At 35.6% G+C, this 23249-nt stretch overlaps 1 protein-coding gene across 5 annotated transcripts in view; it reads left to right on the top strand.

The window, feature by feature from the left end:
• PPARG (peroxisome proliferator activated receptor gamma) overlaps window positions 1-23249 on the top strand; it is an 84319-nt gene that overhangs the window by 15359 nt on the left and 45711 nt on the right. Inside the window, exon 1 of one of the 5 annotated variants that reach the window (XM_058167436.1) lies at window positions 13346-13437. The exons of the other annotated variants lie outside the window; for them this stretch is intronic. The gene's annotated coding sequence lies outside the window, so the exon portion shown is untranslated. Of the gene's footprint in view, window positions 1-13345; window positions 13438-23249 lie in introns of those variants that run through there. 5 annotated transcript variants of the gene reach the window in all.

Genomic DNA, 23249 nt, shown 5'->3' with positions numbered 1-23249 from the left:
TCTCCCATCTTAACATGGCTTGTTTAACTTGTTTAACTTCACTCCATGTCTTATCATGATTACTTAGAAATAACACACAATTCATTATTTATCATTATGACACCCAAATATTTTACCTTCTTCTCAATCTTAAAGCCTGTTTTGTTAAACAATTCTGTTTGATCTGTTTTCATATTCTTTTTAATATCTTCACCTTTTGTTTATTAAACGTGCTAATATACCAGCTTTTAATTTGCTCATTAATATTTCAATTCCATTTAAAGGATTGTCTAGAACCAACACTTGGCTTGTTCCTTTTGTATCACACAGGGTTTTGTTAGATGTCCACTAACAATTATTAGTGTTTTCTGTGAAATATAGATGTCTTACCTGTTTTATAAAGTTCTGTAAAAATTCATTTCTTCCAGAATTTTGGACAAGAAAGCCCAGTTCAACTGTGAAAGGCATTCTCTGCATCTGAGATCAGTGCAGCTTGCTTTTATTGTAATGCTCCAAGTATTCTGAAATACCCCACAAATTTCTTATATTATCCCTTAACTGTATTTTAGATAAAAAATCTACATGGATTCTCATGAATAAATTCTTGCAAAATTATTTTCAGTATCATAAAGAATAATTGTAAACAACTTGTAGTCATTTTTCAAAAATGATATTGGCCTATACTTTCCTGTTAAAGTCAAATCTTATCCCTCTTTAGATAAATAGTATAATATATGTCCAACTCTCTGTCAAATTTCCTCCCTGTAGTTTATCGTATTTTGTAAAGGTTGTAAAAGTTCATTCTCAAAATATTTCTTAATCCATCTGTCCAGGCAGCTTTCCTGGTTTAATCTTTTTTTATGGCTTCAGAAACTTTCCTTATTATTATGTCTCTAGTCGTCTGTAATTCTGAGTAAATTTTATTTCTTTAAATATTCATCTATTTTCTATAAAGGTGTCACTTCCTTTTGGAATAACATTGAATAATGAAATGTTTTTTATATGGCCATGTTGTCCATTGATACAGATATCCATTTTGTAATTTCAATATTTTGTTTTCCGTTTTGTAATTGATATGCTAACCACTTTCCTGGTTTATTTGCAAACTCAATTTTTTTTTCTTTATACAATTCATTTTTATTTCTGTTTGTTGCTCCGTTTCTTGTTATTGTAAAATGTTGTTCTTAATTTGTTAAGAAATACTTGTGAGAAATACTTAAGCAAATGGAACAATGGGAAAATATATGGCTGAAAGGACTGAAATGTGCACTAGAGATTTTTTTTATAAAATAAGATAAAATTTATGTTGGAAATGTGAACAACAAAAAGAGACATTTTATCATGTATGGTGGATATGTAAAAAAGCTAGATAATTTTGGATTCAAATGCATACACTGATTCAGAGGATTTTAATGACTAATATCTAGTTGAAACCAGGTATTGATCTTTTGGGATTGATGGATAAACAACTGTGAAAAAAACTTTGGAAATCTGTTTTTGTACTTAATAACTCTAGCGAGATTATGGTATGCACAAAGATGAAGGAATGGTTGGCGAAGATGATGGAACTTGCCAAGGTGGCTTAATTGATTTCTTTGAACAGAGAAAAGTCAGTATCTACGTTTATTGCTGAATGGACATCCCTTATAGACATTTTGTGTGAAACCAAAAAAATAATAAACTCTTGAGTTATGGTTTTGATGAGTAAAATAATTATAGAAAGAGAGCTATAAAATACTTATAGAGCCGTGATGGCGAACGTATGGAATACGTGCCCGAGTTGGCACACAGAGCCATCTTTCTGAGCACACAAGCTGCGCCCAGCTGTGCCCCAGCATGTGTGCCCCAGCTGATGTTCGGGCCTCCGGTGCACATGCGTGCAATTCAGGAGACCCAGCTGGTCTTTGGAGCTCTCCTGTGCATGTACACGAGAATACTTGCGCATAGCATGTGCATGCATAGCCTTCATGCATGTGCATTGTTTGTGCAAAAACTTTGCACATGTTCAGATTGTGCAATTGTGCACACAGGGAGTCGTGCGAAAACCATACGCATGTGCAGATGGTGTGGTTCTGCACGCAGCGCACGGGGGTGCGAAAGCCATGCGCATGTGCAGATAGTGCTGTTGCGCGCACAGCACACGGGAAGGAGCCGTGTATTAGTGTGGATAGCCCGCGTGCACGTACTGTGTACCTGTTCGGCACTGAGCTTAAAATAGAACTGTGCACAAATGATGACAATGTAATTGTTAGAAAGTATATTGAAATTTCAAACTCCTCTTTCCCCCCAGCTGCCTCCACCACAGTCTGCCAAGCTAGAAAGGTTGGCTTTAGAAAACCTCTTTGGATGCCTGGCTGCATTCAAGTGAACTGTTTTAGTCTCATGGAGCCCTCATGCAATTCTCATGGAACCCTGGGGTTCTATAGATACCATGTGAAAAACTCGTACCTCAGACAATATCTAATAATGTTCCCAAGACTGAAGGAACATTGTGATAATTGGATAGAGCCTCTTCTTTTGTTTGCAGAAAGTCTAAGTTGTTTAATCCTTTATCTTTTTAGGTAGAGTGTGAAAGTTTCCCATTTGAAACCTCAAAGAGTTGCTGCCAGTCATTGTAGACGTTACTGAGCTAAACAGACTTGACTCTGACTTAGGATCAAGCAGGTTAAAGGAGCGTCGTTTGCAGATAATGTGAAATTGTTAGAAAAGGTACAGCTGAAAAAATATCCAAGAGAGAAACAAAGATCAGGGTTTTAGCTATCCATATTATGACATACACATTCTGTATTGCAATTTCCCACACATATACACCATTCCTGGAAAAAAGTATGCAAATAACCATGATAGGAGCTGGAGCATGTGAAGAAAATATACTTTTAGATGTGCTTCTCTGGACTGTGACTGCTCCAAATGCAACCAGTAAGGAAGTTAAGCGTTAGTGCTTTTACTCAACAAATTAAAAAATGACATCAACCTGCAAGTCCCATTCTGCTCCTTCTGTCCTGTGTCTGGGTATTTCTTAAATCTTCACAAATGTTACTAAATAGCATTGCTGTGCCAAATGTTATCCTTCAGCACTCCTTCAGTACCCTGCTGTGCTGTCCTCTGGCAATATGGGAACTGTGCTGAATCCATCAAGGACATTCTAGTTTAGTGTCATGTATCAACTTGGATGGATTTGGGAAGCCCCTGGAGAATGACATCCCTCTTGCACAGTCACTTCCCAGCAATCTATACAGAAGGCCAGCAGAAGGTAGTAAACGTCCATTAATAGATATTAATGACCTGGACATATAAATATGTCCAGGGCCCTGTTTCAAACTGACCAAATGGGCTGCTGTTGCTGCAACTGCTTAATTGTGACAGGGAGAAAACCTCTCTCCATGTTACCTGCATCACACATGAATCTGTATCTCTAATCTTGTTTCCCTTTATCTATTATGACTTGAAGATAGAATAGAATAGAATTCTTTATTGGCCAAGTGTGATTGGACACATAAGGAATTTGTCTCAGTGTACATAAAAATACAAGATACATTCGTCAAGAATCATAAGGTACAACACTTAATGATAGTCATAGGGTACAAATAAGCAATCAAATCATACTAGGAAACAATCAATATAAATCATAAGGATACAAGCAACAAAGTTACAGTCATACAGTCATAAGTGGGAGGAGATGGGTGATAGGAACGATGAGAAGACTAATAGTAATAGTAATGCAGACTTAGTGAATAGTTTGAAAGTGTTGAGAGAATTATTTGTTTAGCAAAGTTATGGCGTTTGGGGGAAAAAATGTTCTTGTTTCTAGTTGTTTCGGTGTGCAATGCTCTATAGCATCGTTTTGAGGGTAGGTTGAAACAATTTATATCCAGGATGCAAGGGGTCTGTAAATATTTTCACAGACCTTGTTTTGACTCATGCAATATACAGTGCAGATCCCAACTGCTGTGACCTTTTTTCATAATTCTAATGATTTCAACTGACCCTTTTTAACTCTTTTAAAACTCTATAAAATCCTTTTTAACATAACCATACATACATAAGGCCATGGCGCTCTGACCACAGATTTCTGTAAGGATCTTGTTTGATCAACACTTTTGTTTTTGTTCCCTTCCTAAACCCTTTTGTTTATAGCAATTGCACATTGGATTAACATTTAAATTACTGATCCTAGTCTTATAAATCACATCAGCGAGTTAGACTTTCCAAATCAGAGTCAGATTTCATTAATGAATAGATCAACTTTGCATTTTTTGGTGCCGATATGCTTCTTCCTATATTTGACATTTTAAAGAGCATCAAGTGGAAGTAAAATATTTTGTCTTGGCTGCCACATGTCCAATATCTTTTCAGAATGCCTAGTTTATTAGAATAACAGACAAGACACGGTTATGTAACTCCGTTTGCAGAAATTCTTGAAAATATATGAGAGTGTATATGAAGCACCTCTTTTTTAATAGTTAAAGCAGTATGTCTTTTTCCAGGTTGTATAGCAGCTTCAGGAGCTCCTTCTAGCTTTCCTTGTGTGGAGTGGGGAGAAATGGACTACTGCAATGAGGTATATGCACAAGCCTAGGGCAGATGTAGATTTCCAACCACCCCCATGAACATATAAAAGGGCCACATTGAAAAAGATCTACTTTGGATGTGGTCTACTAGCTAGAATAGGACTCTACATAGATGCAGTTCTACATAAAACTAATGCATCCTGAATATCAATGTATATTTTGCACTGACTAATCCTACTAAAATCTGTGATTTATTTTTGCATTGTTATTTCATTAATAAAAATGCTTTTTTATTCATTTGGGCTATATGTCTTGGGAAACATTTAAACGCATCTGAGACTAGTTGTAGGTATTAGTAGTACATTTTAATGTACTAGAAATCATTTAAAATCTGCCCTAAGTTAAAGATAAAAAATCCTGAATTCCTTTACACAGGATTCTGTTTCATTAAAAAAAATGCTGTAGTATTTAGTCTATGGGAGAGTCAGTACTAGAGTTAATTTATAACTAAAACAAATGAATCTATAAAAAGAAGAACAGTTGCATAAGTAAGTCAAGAGAAAAAAAAAGGGTAGATAAGGGCTATCTGAACCTGTTTGATCCCAGTGATTTTATGACCAAGGAATTCAATTATAGGTGTGTTGAGTGCAGCAAATCACAGATCTCTAAATTAATGGGACACAAATACCTTTATCAAATTCTATATGTATTCATATGCTGCAAAGTTCAATCTATCCTCCCATAAATAAATTCCTAGCAGCTGCACTGGGCACCTCTTGCTGAAACTAAATGGTCCAGCTGAAACATTTTTCAAACCTACCTACTGATAGAAAGCTTAGCTTTAAGTACAATGAACTAAATTAATTGATTTTTCCTTTAGAGAAATATTTGTGCATTAGCAGCATTTTGCTTCTATAAGCCTCACAATAACTAGTGCTGAAGAATAATGAATAATGAATAATGTTGTAGGTAAATTACATCCAATTCTATGCATGTATTGCCTAGGTTCTTTGTTCAATTTAGGTGGGATTATTTAATATGAATTTTGCCTTATTTATTTAAAACACATTAAAGTTTACTATGAATTAACTTCTGTTACCAAACTTTAGGTTATCTCCTTAGAAAAGGAGTCATTTTTAAGTCATGTTTGACAGAGACTCAAAGAGATCCTTATGGTCTTATGATTCAGTAATAAGATAGGACAGTACAAATATATTTATAATATTACCATTAGTGCTGTGGGGAATAATTAAGACTAATGCTTTGATTGGGGTTTCAGATTTAGGCTGTTTTCAAAGAAAATCATATTCCCATCCTGTTGAAACGAGGTACACCTAACACTCCATTTATTTTGATGGAACCTAAGGAGAATTTACTTTACTGAAATTGAAGCTCTTGAGATTACTAATAAAATATTGACAAAATTATATGGTTGGAATAAAAATTAAAATTGATGTCACCATCCTACAACCAGAAGAGTTCAAAAATGTCTTCATACATTTTTGCTTTCTTTTGTCAGTACATCATATGACTTTCCCCTCGATCCCTAGGGATCCATTCTTTAGATATCTTTCAAAACCTCAGTGTTGATGTACTGCAGAAATATATGGAATTACTTTTTCCAGAATTTGTCACTGCTGTTTTCCTTATCTGTGAAGGAAGCTCAGTTACTCCCAATGGAGAAATTTTATGCTAGCTTGGTCTTAAAATAAAGTTCTTAAAAAAATCTGAGGGAAAGGTCATATCCTAATAACTATGACAATCTAAATTCCCAGGGAGTTTGAGAATGATGCTGCAGACCACAGCACTGACAGCTTTCCAGTAATAGGTTGCTAGAATGCTGCCAGGGAAAGTTATCTGAAATGAAGCAGAATTACAGTAGTGGAATAGAATACAAGCAAATGATACATAATAGGTCTTTTTTTTTTCTTGGATTAACTTTTGCAATTTCTCATTGGTCTTTAAATTAGTCTTGTGATAGTGCTGTTGGCCAAAGCTCCTGGTCACTTGCATCAAGAGTTGATGTAAAGTCAAGAAGAAACATGTTTTATCTGTGGGAACAGGAACCAAAGGTGTTCACAGCAAGAGGACTCTAGCATTGGTAGGAATGGAGGGGGCATATTCTTGTTTTTCCTCTGTGGAAAAATAAGGAAGTTATTAATTTACTAATTAATTAATCCTGGAACTGTCATTGTATCACATACTCAGAGGTTTCAGATATGAAAAAATAATTTATACATGCTGTTCTCAGATTGAGCATTCCTGCTAAAATCAATGAAACTTTTTTCCTATCTGTGCAGACATTTTCATTCTGTCTGAAAAAGGAAACTTTAAACATTGGTACCTGCAAATAAAAAATTCCCTCCCCTTCAACTTCATATTTGAATAATTTAAAAAGCTGTTTTTACTCATTAAACTAGAATCTAGTTTGTCCATCTGATATGAAACTGATAAAGAAACTTTCATCTTAATCTACATCAGGGCTGCCAAACTCCCGGCCTCTGGGCTGGATGCGTCTCACACTGGCCACGCCCATGCAAAGGGGGGGGATCCCGCTATGTCATGTGACACCACCATGATGATGTGAGTTTCACACCTCTGATCAACATCATAGGACTATGCTGAGCTTAAATAATATGGTAAGCTCCTATAATAGAGAGGTATCACAAGAAGTATTCTACTTAAAGTTCTCTAGTTTTTGTTTGCTGAGCATAAACTAAAACAACAACTGTCTCTACATTGGATTTTTACTCTATATTTATAGCTTAGTAATAAAAATAGTTCAATAATTTAATGTAATTAATGTATGTGCATTTATTTATATACTGCCCATTTCATTTGTAAATAATTCTGGGAGGCTTACAAGATCATGCGTGTGACGCATATAAGGACTATGTATCGTTCTTATAACAGCCCTGTAAAATTGATCAGTGGTATATTGCCATATTGCAGATAGAAAGAATGGATTGCCTAATTTATTTCCTGTCCCATGGTCCCTTAAGTACTATTCTATACTATGCTACACTAGTTCTCTGTGCTACTTATTAAACCATAATCAGCCATGCTTGAAGAAGCTTCTTAAGCCATAAACTCAGGCCTGCTAAAATTAGTTGTAGTGAGCTCATTGTCAAGGTTTCTGTTCATGCTCTGTGGTGTCTCTCTATGCCCACCACATACATAGTTTCACAATTTTTTTTCCAATATGTATCATACTGTCTTCATGTGCTCATGAAATAAGCAAACTCATCTCTTCCCATTCGCTTTTTTCTTCTCTCATGAGGAAATGATACTTTTCCACTTGCATTCCTCTGAAGGCTGTTTGATCATGGTTAAGAAACATGACTACTTGTAGCTAATCTTTTCATTGATTTATTGAACACACAGCTGAATGAAAGTCATATTTCAATATTATAAACATTCACAAGGGATCAAATTTATGTATGCCTTTTGATTATGGAAATTATTATTTAAAATGAGTATTTTGTTAAGTATTTGTTACTTTCAGATTTCAGAAATCTGAAGGTAACAAATTAAATTTAAATGCCATTAGTAAATTATTATGAACTAATACATACACACTAAATTCTGAAGGAAACCTCAAATCTACACCATGGGTAGGATTATTTTTTCTGAGCAACAGAGACACACAAGAATAAAATACAACTGGACATAACATTTTTACATAATATATCATTTTATGCACTTTACGGATTATTCTTTGGAAATAGTGCCATAATTTCCAATTTCAACAAAGATTTGGATATGTTATCATCAATTCTGTTGCCTACTTTACAGAAACCAAGTTAGGTTTTAAAAGTTCTATCTGTATATTTGTCTGGCTAAATTTCCTGTTTCTATCCCAAGTTGACATTCCAGAAATGGATGACCATGGTTGGAAGCAGTTTGCTTCTTGGAAAATAATGTAAGAATGTTTGCGTTTGATTTACTTCACAGGAAGGGCAGGATATGGAATGATGTTGCCTCTAAGGGCCCATGTTGGACAGAAAAAAAATTACAGTTGGAACTTTGAATATAAAAGGAATGTGGGAAGAGTATTAGCCCTGATCTGCTTTTACTGTCTAAATGTATTTGGGCTCATCACTCTATTTTTTTAAAAGTGAGTTTGCTTTCCGTTTTTTCAGTTCTTCAGTAAGCTTTGTTCCCATTAAAGTGCCACTAAATGATCTAAGAGATGTAATTTTAAAATCTAATACTTTCAAATAAAACACACAGTCACTTTCCAGTTACGTAATACAACCCACTGTAGCCACATGATCTTTTCTGGTAGCAGAAACTGGCATGTTGCAGAAGTAACACAAAGTCACTGTGAGAATGTCTCAATTCCTTAAATATGCCTTCATTAAAAGATGTATCAATCTTACATTTTTCATTGTACCTACATTATAGATACCTAGGTCAAAAATTCCGTATCTGTATGTTGAAATATGATTTACATGGAAAATAATGTTGAAATGTTTCAAAATGTCAACAAATGCTATGAAAGGTTTCACTGTATCAGTTGAGGCTTTGAAGCGTTTCAATTGAAATTTAGAATAGTAATACAAATTAAATATATGAAGTGGGGGCAGGCATAATTTTTAATATAGAAGCAGTTAACTTTAGTTCTTTGTGGCAGTGATGTGTGACACTAGGATGACCTGTAGTGCATGATGATATGTGCTTCAGTTGTTCGCTGAAACAACACTCACTGTGTAGCTTATCAGTTCACTAACTGGCTGGTGACAGACATTTCTAAGATCTGCATAAAATCATAGAATTGGAAGAAGCTCTGAATGCCATCAGATCCAATTCCCTCTCAATAGGTAATTGTAATATAAGATGCATCTACTCCTGCATGTAACTATGAACAGACCATGAAATAGCTTAGTGGGTGCACATTCAATTATTTTTGAGATATCTGGGGCATTGTATAACCATAAAGTATGCGAAATGCTACTCTTATGCTAAAATCTTATTCCAATTAAATTACTGATCCTAGTTTTATAAACCATATTTTGAATGTCAATGTGCTATTGCAGTTTTTACTGCAATAGAATCACAGACTTCCTCCTTTTGGCTTTTTAAAGAAGACACATTGACTTCTGCCTTGTTTGAGAAATCTGATCTAAAAGATGACTCAGGAAATTGACATTAATTTTTTTTAATTTTTGCTTACACATTTACATCCTGCTTGTCATATGTACTAAAATCTTCAATTTAGTTTATTATATAATTGTCACAAAAAATAGTAATCAATATTCATTATGTCAGTATGAAATGTTTAAAGTTGAGTGTCTGGCATACAAATTTAAATAATTTCTGATAGAATTAGATTCATATGTTTTTTTTTCTTTCACATGAAAAACGTACAATCTGTCGTGGACAGTCAACTCCCCTACATATCCCTCTCACTCCCCAGCTACAAATTACAACACTTCCTCTTTCAGACAAGGGAGTGTATAAAATGTAATAAATAATATTGGAATGACAGATCAGGACAAATAATTTGCAAGCAGTTTTGCCTCAGGTAAATCCGCAGCAAGCATCTTTTGTCAGCTGTTGGTTTGCTCTTGTTTTAATCATATGAAATGTAGACGGTTTCCAGTTGAGTATTCTAAAAGAAACAGACATTTGCCAAATAAGCTGAGTCACTAAGAGAATAATGGGCTCAGCAGGTTATATTTTCTGGTGGCCAGCTGCTTCCCACCCCCCCATCCTGAAAAATGAAGGATAGCTACCTTTTTTTCAGAAATTTGGTATTTAAATTTGCCTGCTAATTATAGCATGCCCTGCTTCTGATGAAATGAACACTAGTCAACACACAACTTTCATAATAACCTTTTTAGTGTTAACTGTACCAACATACCAAATGTGTCTTTTTAAAAAAATCAGTGACATAAGAAAAAGATGGCTTCAGTTCAGATTCACTGTACTGAAGAAAAATATTTCAACAGTAGTAGTTGAATGTACACACCGACACACACATTATGCTTCTTGAAGCAATCAATGCAGTGTTGTAGGGAGATACATGTTAATACAAGTTGGCATTCTTTAGATGTAATTTCTTCCATTCAAAAGTGTGGTTGGCTGACGAAAGCTAGGCTTATCAACAAAAAGTTAATAGTTATATTTCCTTGAATAGTGCAAGTACTTATGTATTTATTGTTACCGTATAGACAAACTGTTCACATTCCCTACATGTACCTGTATTTGTCTGATGATCAATGACACATCAACCAAGGATAGTGTTTCTGGTAAGAGAAAGTCACATGGGAAATGTTGCACATAAAGTGGTACAAAGATTTATATGATAGTGAGAAAGCGAGATCGATCAGGTGTGATTATTTCCTTATGCTTTGTTTCATCTCTAGCAAGGTATGAGGAACCTGCTGGTATAGCTATAAAACTAGCTTTCTGGAGAACTTCTGGGTCTACTACTGTCAACCTGGAGATTATTCATCATAGAATAGAATAGAATAGAATAGAATAGAATTTTTATTGGCCAAGTGTGATTGGACACACAAGGAATTTGTCTTGGTGCATATGCTCTCAGTGTACATAAAAGAAAAGATACGTTCCTCAAGGTACAACATTTACAACACAATTGATGATCAATATATCAATATAAATCATAAGGATTGCCAGCAACAAGTTATAATCATACAGTCATAAGTGGAAAGAGATTGGTGATGGGAACTATGAAACGATTAATAGTAGTGCAGATTCAGTAAATAGTCTGACAGTGTTGAGGGAATTATTTGTTTAGCAGAGTGATGGTGTTTGGGAAAAAATAAGAATAGAAATAGAAATAAGAATAGAATAGAATAGAAATAGAATAGAATAGAAATAGTAGAATATAGAAATAAGAATAGAAATAAGAATAGAAATAGAAATAAGAATAGAATAGAATAGAATAGAATAGAATAGAATAGAATAGAATAGAATATAGAAATAAGAATAGAATAGAATAGAAATAGAATAGAATATAGAAATAAGAATAGAATAGAAATAGAATAGAATAGAAATAGAATAGAAATAAGAATAGAATAGAAATAAGATAGAATAGAATAGAATAGAATAGAATAGAATAGAATAGAATAGAATAGAATAGAATAGAATTTTATTGGCCAAGTGTGATTGGACACACAAGGAATTTGTCTTGGTGCATATGCTCTCAGTGTACATAAAAGAAAAGATACGTTCATCAAGGTACAACATTTACAACACAATTGATGATCAATATATCAATATAAATCATAAGGATTGCCAGCAACAAGTTATAGTCATACAGTCATAAGTGGAAAGAGATTGGTGATGGGAACTATGAAACGATTAATAGTAGTGCAGATTCAGTAAATAGTCTGACAGTGTTGAGGGAATTATTTGTTTAGCAGAGTGATGGCCTTCGGGGAAAAACTGTTCTTGTGTCTAGTTGTTCTGGTGTGCAGTGCTCTATAGCGTTTTGAGGGTAGGAGTTGAAACAGTTTATGTCCAGGATGCGAGGGATCTGCAAATATTTTCACGGCCCTCTTCTTGATTCGTGCAGTATACAGGTCCTCAATGGAAGGCAAGTTGGTAGCAATTATTTTTTCTGCAGTTCTAATTATCCTCTGAAGTCTGTGTTTTTCTTGTTGGGTTGCAGAACCGAACCAGACAGTTATAGAGGTGCAAATGACAGACTCAATAATTCCTCTGTAGAATTGGATCAGCAGCTCCTTGGGCAGTTTGAGCTTACTGAGTTGGCGCAGAAAGAACATTCTTTGTTGTCCTTTTTTAATGATGTTTTTGATGTTAGCTGTCCATTTGAGATCTTGCGATATGATAGAACCCAGAAATTTGAAGGTTTCTACTGTTGATACTGTGTTGTCAAGTATTGTGAGAGGTGGAAGTATGGAAGGGTTTTTCCTAAAGTCTACCACCATTTCTACGGTTTTGAGTGTGTTCAGTTCCAGATTGTTTTGGTTGCACCACAAGGCTAGTCGTTCGACCTCTCGTCTATATGCGGATTCGTCATTGTCTCGAATGAGACCAATCACTGTTGTGTCATCTGCGAACTTCAGTAGCTTAACAGATGGATCATTGGAGATGCAGTCATTGGTATACAGAGAGAAGAGAAGTGGGGAGAGCACACAGCCTTGGGGCGCCCTGTGCTAATTGTACAGGTATTTGATGTGATCTTGCTTAGCTTCACCTGCTGCTTCCTGTTTGTTAGGAAGCTTGTGATCCACTTACAAGTCTGTTCCGGTACCTGTAGCTGGTTTAGCTTAGTTAGAAGAATGTCTGGAATGATGGTATTGAATGCTGAACTAAAGTCTACAAAAAGGACCCTTGCATAGGTCTTTGGAGACTCAAGATGTTGTAGGATGTAGTGCAGAGCCATATTAACAGCATCATCTGTTGATCTATTTGCTCGGTATGCAAATTGCAAGGGGTCTAAGAGCGGATTCGTGATGGTTTTCAGGTAGGAAAGCACTAGCCTTTCAAAGGTTTTCATGACTACAGATGTTAGAGCAACTGGTCTGTAGTCATTCAGTTCCTTGATGGTGGGCTTCTTCGGCACTGGGATGATGGTAGAGCGTTTGAAGCAAGATCATCATGGTCAACTTTTAAGAATGAAAAACCTGAACCCTTCCAAAAGTACTGGACTTCTCAGCAGTAATCCAGGGAGTCATGGTAAAATATGTTAGGAGATGAGATGTACTATTTTAGCAACATTGGAGCATCCATAGATGCAGCATTGAGCTTCAGGGCTTAGCAACTGTGGTCTAGACAGGCTGGATACGCCAATATATCAACCATACATTTCCCAACCTGACATATCTTTTTTTCTAGATCATCTGCCCAAGAAGAGAGTGATTTACTCCCTCTTGATCTTTTCCCCCCTACTTTGTGCCTCTTAAAACAGTGAAAAAGGAATTCCTATGAGGATGAAAGTGCTGTAACTTTTGTGAGTGAAAGGAGGAATTGTTTCATTGTAGTTATTCAGCCTTATCTGTTCTGCTTTGTGTTAGAGAGTGTTACATACAAGCTTTTGAATGAGTTGCTTAATATTGATATTGTTGGCTCTGGATATTATTAGGTGTGTTTTATCTCATGTGAACTTCTAAAATGTTTTAAATAAGGGTTCTAGATGAATTTCTGGTGTTGTGCCAGAATGTATTATGATTTTAGTAATTGTATTTATAATATCTGTTCTGCAAACTGCTTTAGTGCCATCTGTATTGTAGTATACACACACACATATAAACTATAATAGCAAGTGGTATTACAAGCCCATAAATTTACAACTAATCCTTATTTAACAACCACTTATTTAGCAAGCATTCAAAGTTACTGAAAGAGAAGACTTCCGATAAGTCCTTGTAGTTGTGGCTGTTAAGCATCCCCATGGTTATATAATCACAATTTGGATGCTTGGCAACTGTCACCCAATTATGATGGTCACAAATCCCGCAGTCATGGCATCACCATTTGCAATCTTTTCTGATGTCTTCCTACAGGCAAAGTCAATGGGGAAGCCAACAGGAAGTCAGAAATTTCATACTGTCATACCTGATGGCCATGCAGGATTCAGTTAAGAATGGCAACTGCATCTACTGCAACTGTGGTCATAAATTGGCACAATCACATGATTCAGCACTTTGTGACTGTGTCCCTTAATGCCAATGTTGCTGGCCCTAGTTACCATCATGAAGTGAGGACTACCTATAATGTCTATCACTAAAAAAAGATTTGTATATAATTGCCATATTGAAAATCTAGTTCATGGATAAAAATTACGAATACAATTCCTAAGCATGATTGTAGTCATGTTCCAGTTATTTGAATGAGATTGTTTGCAAAAACAGGTAATCTTCACTCATGACTGCTTGTTTAATGATGGTTCAAAGTTAAGATGATCTTGGGAAAAATGATTTATGGCCTGTATTTCAAGTATTTTCAAGCTTTTTTGAGATTTGAGACTTTTTAAATGCAAGTCCTGTAGATAAATGTGCTCTATGTTTTATCATAAGTGAAAATAAAAGTTTTAAAACTAAGCTTGAGTAAATCCAGTGGTAATGGTTTAGGGAATTATGGAGATAGGGGAAAGCTTTTCTGATTTTATAGGCAACTGAGAAAGAACATATTACTTGTACATCTGTGTGCATTTCTCTTGTGTATATATATGCAATGTGATTTGATAGGTGGGATTTAGACTTGAACTGACTTTCTTGAGCCTATTAGTTTTAGCCTCATTCAAATGCCTTCTGAAAATATGTGTTTTGGCATTGGTCAAGCCCCACTCCATGTCTGCCATTTTGTGAATAAGCCAATACCCATTCTTTACCCATTATTTGTGAAAGCACTAAAAGCACCTTATACGGCTCTACATAAACATGGTGTGGATCCTAATACTAACCAAAAAATGTTTCAAGCTACAATCTGAAATGTTCTTACTAAACAATAGAGCCCACTAAATGTTGCAGATCTTATTTCTAAGTAAACGTGCACATCATTTTGTTTTGTTAAATTTGTTCCAGAGACAAAAAGACACGTAACATTGCTTCCATCTTGCATCAGATGAGATTGAGATAGAATCTGTCTCAGGATAAAAGTTGTAGGTGCTACACTCCATGAATCATTTCATTAACTATTAGTAGATGTCTGCTGTATCACAGTTACGTAATCAAGGGGAAAAAAGTCTTTTAGCAGAGGCCTTTGCTCCTGCTGGCAAATGCTTAGAACTCATTGTGCCAAGCAATTAAATATGACACTAGATGTCCGTTGCATTCTGTTACCCATCTCTAAAAATTGCACTGCAATGCAAACCAAGTTATTTCTATAAATATAGTAAACCTTCACAGGGAAACTTTTTTGATAACTAAATTAAGGTAGCCAATACAGAGTCTGCATTGAGCCCCAGTCGTATTTTTGTGGGTTCCACAACAATTTTGTGTCTTAATGATCAATGGCCATTTTGATGATACATATTTTTTTCAGTCTCCAGGTGCTCCAGGTATTACTTTAAATGAAAATGCTGTTCAGAGCTCCCGTTCCCCCAAACTGAGTTTTAAGCCTGATTCCAAGCTATTTATACTTTTTTTCTTTTTCTTTTTTATAAAAAAGTTTTATTTTTACAATCATATCCAACAGCTCATCCAATTTACAATCCCAAGTCGGGCTTGCCCAGTCACCACCCCCTCCTTTTAACTCTCTTCCCTCTTCTACCTTCTTCTACTTTCCAGACCTTCCTCCCCTTCTCTTATCTACATCCTCTCCTCCCTCCACCCTACACCTGCCTTCTCCCTCTTCTACCCCTCTTCCTTCCTCTTCTCCCTCTTCTACCCCCTTCTCCTCTTTCCTACCTCCTACTCTCTCCTCTTTTCTCCCTCCCCACCGTTCTAAAATGGTAGCTGGGCAGACCCGACCCTACATTAATTATATTTATACATCTTCAATAATCCCTGTACATTAACCATCACTCATTAACCTCTACCCTCAACCCCCTTCCCTCCCCTTCCCCCCCCCGACTTCCCAGAACAAAATGCAGGGTATCAAAACTAACAATCATAATCCAAAATAAATCCCAAATTATAATCTCTAGTCACTCCACACATAATCACATTCTCAATTCCCCTCTCCTTCAAAAATATATCTAATACAAAATATTTCCTAAATTTACTCATATGCTATTTGATATTTTTTTATCTGATACTTATTTTGAATAGAACCAATCCACATTTTCCATTCTAAAATATATTTTTCTTGTGTATAGTCTTTCAAGTGTATAGTCTTTCAAATTTTTGCCATTTCTGCCAGATTTGATACTTTGAGTGTCCATTCTTCAATTGTAGGTAATTCTTCTTTCTTCCAATATTGAGCAATCAAAAGTCTTGCGGCTGTTATTAAGTTCAAAATCAATTTAGTCTCTATAGCTGTACAATCCATAATTATTCCTAGTAGAAAGAACTGTGGGGTAAACTTAATCTTCTTTTTCAGAATGTTCTGCATGATCCACCATACTTTAATCCAAAATGCTTTAACTTTTTTACAAGTCCACCATATATGGTAATAAGTGGCATCTTCACAATCACATCTCCAACATTTAGCCTGTACATTAGGATACATACATGACAACTTTTTGGGGTCTAAATGCCATCTATAAAACATCTTATAAAAATTTTCTCTCATATTTTGCGCTTGTGTAAATTTAACATTCCTCACCCAAATTCTTTCCCAAGTTTCCAACATTATTGGTTGCTGAAAATTTTGTGCCCACTTAATCATACAATCCTTAACCAATTCAGTCTCTGAGTCTATTTCTACTAATACATTATACAACCTCTTAATATGCTGTTGACCTTGATCTCTCATTTGTTTTAACAAATTATCCTCAGTTTGCTTAATACCTATTTTTTGATCTAATTTCCATCTAGCTTGTAATTGTCCATATTGAAACCATGTATAATTTTTCCCTTCTTCCCCCATCTTTTCTCTGGATTTTAATTGTAATTCCCCCTTTTCCATACAAAGAAGTTCTTTATAGGTAACTACCTCCATCTTTTGATATATATTTATATTTTCTATCATGTGTCTCGGGATTGCCCATATTGGAATCTTTCCATCTAATTTATATTGATATTTCCCCCAGACCCTCAATAATGCATTTCTAATCATATTATTTTTAAATATTGCTATTTATGCTTTTGATTTCCATTTGTGTCTACTATAAGTCATGAGGATGTAATGGCATTATTTGGCTATCAATCTATCATTTTTATTTCTAAGAATATCCACTTACCAACAAATCTCGGCAACTAGCCTGGCATTATTATGCAAATGCTGTAAGTTTTGTGTTAGTTGGGTCGTTATATAATTGCTAAATCTACTAATAAAAATGTATTATTAGCATTAGTGACACAATGTCATTTGCCCCCCTGCAGACACCCATAACTGCAGTTACCACCATTTTCCCGTAGTTGTGTAACATTTGAAAAAATGGGCAAAGTTTGCCTCCCCAAGAAATAAATCCTCACTTTTTCTTAAGACAGAATATTAAATTTTTCAGAACAATCTTTAATGCAGAAGGTTGTAAGTGCTGTTTCATGAGATGAGGGAACAGAGGAACTGAATTTTCACCAGGGCATTCTTCTTATACTAATTTCTTTTAAACTCTGTTTTTCCCAACAGAGAAAAGTATTTTATTAAATGTATACCCCACCTTTATGTACACTGAACAGAATTTGCATAATGCTCCCTCTTCCTGTTTTCCGCACAGTAGCTCTGTAAGGTGGGTTGGCATGAGCGAGAATGACTGGCCCCCAATCACCCTTCCAGCTTCCATGTCTAAGAGAAACCTAAGACTCACAATCTCTGGTTTCTGAGTCAGCCCCTAGACTAATGTAGAGCCAAATTTTGACCCTTTATGCAAGCCAACTCTGGGGGGGTAGGATGTTCTACAAAACTGGTACCTAGTGCAATTTACAGAGCAAAAATGTTATAAATACACTTCTTCAGGAACCCAGTATAGCTTGCCCTGCCATACTCTGCACCAGCTGAAGCTTCCAGATATTTTTGGAATTAATAAATAGCTCCATGTAGAGCCCGTTGCAGTAGTCCAATTGGGAGATGACCAGGGTATGAGCAACTTAGTGTAGAGACTCCCTGTCCAGAAAAGGACATAATTAGCGCTCGACACGGAATTGAGCAAAAATCCTCCTGGCACGACTTCCACCTACTCTTCAAACAGGAGCTGAGGATCCAAGAGGGTACCGGGCCTGTCTGGTCTAGTCAATCCCATCCAAAACCAGAGATGATAAGCTCTTGAATACAGATGGGCTCACTCATAGCCAGATAACATACTGTCTAAACTGTGTATGTAACAAACATATTTGAACATGAGCTTCTATTTTCTAATAATCAGAGATCTCATATTGATTGGTTCTTATGTAGTGGAAAATATGCTTTAGTAAACTCTGGAAAAGCCAGTTGGTCATAAATGGAAACATTTTCAAATACCCTGAAATATTCCTAAAGATAAAGAATCATAATACATTTTTTGTTACTAGTGAAGCATAAGCACGAGGATTACTCAATCTATTGCATCGTTAGACAATATTATTAATGCTGTAGTTATGTATTATACCTAATTCAGTGGGGAGAAAGGACATTTCCATTATGTGAGATAATAGATATTAATAGGAATAGAATAGAATAGAATTTTTATTGGCCAAGTGTGATTGGACACACAAGGAATTTGTCTTGGTGCATATGCTCTCAGTGTACATAAAAAAAAAAAAAGATACGTTCATCAAGGTACAACATTTACAACACAATTGATGGTCAATATATCAATATAAATCATAAGGATTGCCAACAACAAGTTATAGTCATACAGTCATAAATGGAAAGAGATTGGTGATGGGAACTATGAGAAGATTAATAGTAGTGCAGATTTAGTAAATAGTTTGACAGTGTTGATGGAATTATTTGTTTAGCAGAGTGAAGAAATTGCAATGAAAAATGTTACGTTTACATTCCATAAATGAATTTTGTTTTATTATTCATAAAACATAGTAACTAACCCCTGCCCAATACCAGAATCCACCATTGCAGATCCCTGTTAGATGGCCATCCGGTCTCTTTTAAACATCTCCAACAAAAGTGTATCCACTTCTAAGAGCTTCTAAGGATGGAACTCTTAGTTACCAGTAGACGTATTTCATTTTGTCTATGGCCTTCCTAAAACTTTATGCCCAGGGTTGGATACACTAATCTGATCAATGCAGTGACTTTCGTAAGTACTGGCAACTAAGAGTTCTATCCTTAGCAGCGAAACTCACAAGGGAGTATCCATTTAAAGCCTGTATATTAAGAGGAAAGAAAATTCAAAAGCTAAGGAAAATCTCTTTATAGAATCTTCTTTAAGAAAATGTATCTGTGCATTCTTAATGTATTCTTAATCTAGCAAATAAGAGGATAGGGTTATCTTCATTGGGCTAATATTTGAGGAGGATCAGCCTCCCCTTCCACTAGAATCTATTTTCAGATTCCAAGCCAATATCCACTGAAAAGTGGAATAGCCCTATAAAAACATAATGTACTGATAATGTAAAGATCCATCAGACTACCAATAAACCCAACACATCCTAAAATGAAATCCTATGGTCTAGTGCTCTATCCTTGTACAAAAATAAATAAAAGCTGTCGTAAGATTCACTTAAAGAGGTTAATAATTGCTTTTCCTTTCCACCGTCACTTCTCCATATCTATTATCTCACAAAATGGAAATACCCTTTCCCACCACTGAATTCAATTTGACCATGAAGGAGTAGATTTCCTAATAAGATTTGGGACAGTGAAATAATTTACCGTATAATTTAAAATCTTTAAGTGTTTTTCCAGTAAGGACTGACTAGAAGTTAATAAGGATTTTTTTTTCTTTTACAAGTAAATTACTATGACCTAAAGCATATATCTGTGCTATATTAATTGCAGAAAGTGCATGTGGCTATTTCAGCCAACTGCTACAATTAACTTTAAAAGAGATGCTAGGATTTAGTAACATATAGGGCCTAGAAAAAAAAAAGTCTGTGTATGCCTCTGTATGTGTGTGTTACTTAACACGTTCTGATTAAATGAGTTCAAAATAACACACACAATCTCTTTTATACACATTATCCTCCTTACTGTCTTGTACAAGATCACAAGGTTTGAAAATTGACTATTCAAAAGCTGCTGCTGTGTTTCAAAGTTGTCCCATATTGTATTTTCAGATAGATGAGGTAGGAATCTAAGTACTAGCAATGCCATTGTAAGCAGCCTAGAAACCTACTCTCCGATTAATGCTGAAATTTCTATTAAACAAATAAGAACAAATTTGGAAAAGCCATTTCACAAGCTTTCTTCTCCTCTCTTGTTACTAGTTCACTTTCAAGTACATTGGATTAAACCGCAAACATTTCCCATCCCTCTTTCTGAAAATAAAATGACTATAAGTAGCCTTTGGCAGCAGCAGTATTGGTTTTTTAAAAAACAGTTTCTAATTCTACCTGCTAAACCTCAAACACTAGAGTTTTATACCTTGCGAATTATGTTTAGGTGAGTGAAATCTGACTGCCATCCAGTGCATATCCAAACATGCTTAAATCTGATTGATTTTAAACTATTTGAATACTGCAGTCCTGTACAGAAATACTCAGATAATTTTGAAGTCCACATATAAGAAAGGAATTAAAGGTGGCAAAGCGTAATTTATACCAGTGAAACTCACTGAGTAAAGTTTATAAAACAAAATGGTAAAATAACGCCATGGATAATACTCTCATTTTCTTGGGAAAAGGTGGAAATGTGGGTGTGAGGGGGGTGGGGATGGATGTTTAACAAGAATATAAAAATGAGCTTAAATGAAAAAAAAATCAGTATATTTTCAGATCTGTATTTCAGTGTGTTCCTCTAGCCAATATAAAGAGCTTTTCATCTATCTTTTTTCATCTCTACACTATAACATTTTTGATTCAGAAGATTGCATTTACATGATAATTTAACTTGAAATCAAATTTATACTTTTCTTACATCTGTTTCCTATTAAAGTGTTTACATATGTAACAACCTTGGCTGGAAGCAGATTTCCATGTTGACTGTAAAGAATGGGGGGAAATGATATATTTCAAAAGTAAAGAAATGGCTTTGGAGGAAAGTACCTGTTAGAACTTGAATGGCTTGAATGGCAAATTTTGTCTGTCATTGTGTTATGTAAATTTTTGGCCAAGTTTTCCACATTTCTTAAGGGACTGTCAGCTTGTTTTAAAACCGGAAAACAAGATGCTGTCATCTGAATGGCATGCACTTAATTTGGGGTATTTCAATGTTGTTCTGGACCCACTTTTTTAGTGCCAAGCAAATGTTCTTTCCTTGAGATAGGGTCCTTTTTCCTGTCACCAAGAGGAGGTCTTCTCATTACAAACTGCTGGTGATCAATCAAACTAAAGACCTCCGAAACTCTATACAAGGCCTTCCATAGCTCTTATAGATTCACAGTTTTTATACAAATTGAAAAAAATTGTTTACTGTCCAAGCGATCTTATTACAGTTATGAGCTAATGTTAATGTAAAATTGCCAGAAAGCTGGTCAAAAAACCAGAAAATAATATTTGGTCAATATTTGGTCAAAAAGTGATACAAAGTCCAGATTATATTTTGGTAATGGGAAGTCTCTGATTCTAGGTTTGCACAATGTAACAGAATTCTATGGCATTTGTTAATGCAAACCATGTTAATTGGTGATTTTACTTGGTGGAGCTTACAAAGATATAATAAAACGAGTGGTATTTTCTAAATAGTATTACATTTAGGAGGGAAAATACTCCAAAAACTACTGTATTATTTATTTATTTATTTATTTTATTAGATTTATAAACCGCCCTTCTCCCGAAGGACTCAGGGCGGTGTACAGCCAAAGTAAAAAAGAAACAATGTACAATTAAAATAAATTTAAAAAACTTATTATACAGTGTGGCCGAAATTAAAATAGTTAAAAATCTAAAAAACCCCAAGTTAAACTAAAAAGAAATTTAAAATTTAAAACTCGACAATTTAAGAAAGCCCCGCACGAACAAACAGATAAGTTTTCAGTTCGCGGCGAAAAGTCCGAAGGTCAGGTATTTGACGTAAACCAGGGGGAAGTTCATTCCAAAGAGTAGGGGCCCACACAGAGAAGGATCTTCCCCTGGGGGCCGCCAGCCGACATTGTCTGGCGGACGGCACCCTGAGAAGGCCCTCTCTGTGCGAGCGTACGGGTCGGTGGGAGGCATGAGGTAACAGCAGGTGGTCCCGTAAGTACCCAGGTCCCAAGCCATGGAGCGCTTTGAAGGTGGTAACCAAAACCTTGAAATGCACCCGAAAGGCAACAGGAAGCCAGTGCAGTCTGCGCAGGAGAGGTGTCACATGGGAGCTACGTGAAACTCCCTCTATCACCCGCGCAGCTGCATTCTGGACCAACTGAAGCCTCCGAGTGCATCTCAAGGGGAGCCCCATGTAGAGAGCATTGCAATAATCCAGGCGGGAGGTAACAAGAGCATGAGTGACTGTGCATAGGGCATCCCGATCAAGGAAGGGGCGCAACTGGCGAACCAGGCGGACCTGGTAAAAGGACCTGTAAAATGCTACCATTTTATTTTTACCTGCCCTTTGAACTGCAATAAAGTATGACTAAAAACACACACATCTCCTTTCCTATGTAATTAAATGCATCAGATAAGCTCTAAGTAATGTTGTGCTCCCTCTGCTGATTTTACAGTACCACAACAGAATAGCTGTGAAAAGGAATTGTCTTGCTGAAATAAATGCCTAGAAGATGCCATGTGTTAGCAGAAAGTATACAACCTGAGGCACTAGGACTACATGTAGCCCTTAGGTTTGGTTCCCAAAGACCTCCAAAGTTTGTTACCAAATTATAACTTCTAATAACACAGAAGATGAAAATGCTGGTGTACTTGACTGAAAAGTGTAGGCATCCATACAGGGGGACAAGTGGCAAAATATTTGTCATGATAAAACAGTTATAACATATTTGCCTCAGATGTTTGGATGAAAATACTTTTGAACAGATTATGTCATGATATCAGGTGTGTTGTCATCTTGACACAATCTTTGCTAAAGATACCTGCCCTATTAACTATCATGACTGTGCAACAGTTTGGAATTCAAGAGGAAAAGGTACTTTGGTGAGGTTATACATGTAGCAACTGTTAGAATACCATTTTATTCTACCATTCTTTC

Source organism: Ahaetulla prasina, chromosome 2, assembly GCF_028640845.1.
Source record: "Ahaetulla prasina isolate Xishuangbanna chromosome 2, ASM2864084v1, whole genome shotgun sequence".
Classification (NCBI taxonomy): Eukaryota; Metazoa; Chordata; class Lepidosauria; order Squamata; family Colubridae; genus Ahaetulla; species Ahaetulla prasina.
Note: the sequence above shows the minus strand (reverse complement) of the source record. Positions and strands in the feature narration are given on the sequence as shown.